The sequence below is a fragment of the Lactuca sativa genome, chromosome 2 (genome assembly GCF_002870075.4).
Source record: "Lactuca sativa cultivar Salinas chromosome 2, Lsat_Salinas_v11, whole genome shotgun sequence".
NCBI classification, from domain to species: domain Eukaryota; kingdom Viridiplantae; phylum Streptophyta; class Magnoliopsida; order Asterales; family Asteraceae; genus Lactuca; species Lactuca sativa.
This window is the reverse complement of record NC_056624.2, coordinates 228,887,430-228,890,306: the sequence shown is the minus strand read 5'-3', so window position 1 is coordinate 228,890,306 and position 2,877 is coordinate 228,887,430.

Below are 2,877 nucleotides of genomic sequence, written 5' to 3'. Positions count from 1 at the left end.
TATATATTATATATATATATTAGTAAATTACACGAATAGTCCCTATGGTTTACGGTAATTTACATGTTTAGTCCATAACTTATTTTTTTAACTCGGAAGGTCCCTACTTTTTATTTTTGTTACGCGTTTGGTCCATGACTTACCTAAAAAGACTATTTTGCCCTTGATTTTTTGAATTATTTTAACAAACACACCCTCAATCTTACACCATTCACCTTATCTTACCTACCCCACCATTTTTACATATTTAAATAAAAGTCTTTTTAGCTAAAATATGGACCAAACGTGTAACAAAAACAAACAATAGGGACCAAGTGTGTAACAAAAACAAACAGTAAGGACCTTCCGAGTTAAAAAAATAAGTTAGGGATCAAACGTGCAAATTATCCCAAACTATAGGGACCATTTGTGTGTATATATATATATATATATATATATATATATATATATATATATATATATATATATATATATATATATATATATATATATATATATATATATTTGGTCTCTGTGGTTGAAAAAAACCGTTGTAGATCCTTTTGAGGAATTTTGGATACGAAGGTCCTTTCCACATTTAAATTTATTTATTTATTTATTTATTTATTTATTTTTTTGTTGTTGTTGTTAAGGAAATGACATATTTTACCTTTCAACACAAAGACCATTTATGTAATTTGTTCTAGGGACCATTTATGTAATTTTGTTATTTTATTTATTTATATTTTTATAATTCTTTTTTATATATTGATCCTTTATAATTTTTTTGACGTTTTGTTCGAATATATTTTTTAATATATATTTTTCTATTTTTATTTATTAAAGATTTCATGGTTAATGTAATAATAATTGGTAACATAATTCATTTATAATCATGTATTCCTTTTTCTTTTTGTTCGTTTAATATAGATAAGATTATATAATTATTATTTTTTAATTCAAATATTTAATTATATGATATAGATAAGGTTATTTAATTATTATTTTTGTAAAAAATTTTATAAGCATTTTTTATAAAAAAAGTAGAAATATTTGTTAAACATGAATATAATTTATATAGACTCTATATAAAATTATTTGTTCTAATAAGATTAATATATAAGTTAGTCCAAATCCAAGACGGGTGTCAAGTTATACATAGGTGGAATTAATTGTAATATTTTCGAGTTTCTTATTTATTTTTTGTTTTTTTGTTTTTAGAACCTTTGTTCATTTTTTAGTTATACGGATTCATATTAACTTATGTATAACTTGACACCTATTTTGGATTCCAGTTAGCTTATATTAGTCTTATTAAAATAAATAATTTTATACCTAATTTATATTAATCTTATTCACGTGTAACAAACCTTTTTACATTTTTCGTATACAAAAAATGTTTATAAACCGCTTTATAAAAATAACGATTATATAAACTTACCTATATTATTATTAGGGTCAAGATCCTCAGCCCTACTCACGATCCAAAATCTTAAATATCTTTCAAGATTCCGAACACTTCTTAGGATCCTGACCATTATTATTACTCCCTAACACTTCTAACGGATATATTTATATTTCTTTTTCTCACATGATGTGTAGAAAGGTCAACATATGACTCATTCTCAACGAGGAATCGCTTCAACTAGGCTTGAGACCCGGGAATACCAAGTCAGACAACGTGCATATACTCATTCAAGAGGATCCCGAAAATATCGGGATTATGGTTATTATCTAGACTATAAATACATCTGTAATACACACACTACGGACACAATTAACTCTACTACTACATTTGTATTCGTATTACCATCACCAATATTATAATTTCACATTCAAATCAATAAAAACGAGGCATAGGATCATTATCACCTCCCAAGATTTTATGTCGGTGAAACGACCCAAAAATACGACCCAAAAATTTCATTTTTCAATATAACCAAAAACCATAATCTGAGTGTCATATCATAAAAACCATACGTGATGTATCCCAAACATAATAAAAACAACACTGTGCGGAAACTGTATCATATCCATGTCATATAAAAATCACAAACTAAATCAACTCCCAGGATAAAAGTTGAAGCTGTGGTGTGTGCGATGCCATCATCCCGAGCTCTTCCCTCTGCTAGCGGAAGTACCTGAAACCAAAACTAAAACTGTAAGCACGAAGCTTAGTGAGCTCCCCCAAACTACCACATACCATACAATACATATAAAGCACATACTGGGCCTTGCCCACTGCATCAGACCAAAGTCTGGAACTAGCTGCATCGGACCGAAGTCCGGAACTGACTGGGACCTTGTCCCCTGCATCGGACCAGAGTCCGGAACTAACTGCATCGGACCGAAGTACGGAACTAACTGCATCAGACCAAAATCCGGAACTGGGTGCATCGGACCGAAGTCCGGAACTAACTGCATCGGACCGGAGTCCGGAACTGACTGATCATGACATAGCATAACACATAACAACTATTATAATCACACATACTGCATACTGCATCAGACCGAAGTCCGGAACACATAACACAAATATGCTTGAATCACAAAGACATCAAGCACTCTAGCTACTGCATCAGACCAAAGTCCGGAACTACTGATAATTAAACGGGCCGGCATTGTGGTCGTAGACCCGTTCCTACTGAAGGGATACTCACCTCGTGAACTGGTTGCTGAGTGAATAGCTCTGAGGGCTAACTGCTGCTGCTCCGGTATCTCCCCAACTACAAGTCCATAAACACACTTAATCAAATACTAAACACTGCACTGGGTAAAATGACTCTTTTACCCTTGGTCAAAGTCAACTGTTGGTCAAGGTCAACTCTCAGTCAAAGTCAACCCACAGTTGACCTGACTCGCCGAGTTGGGCCGCCAACTCGCCGAGTCCCTAATCTC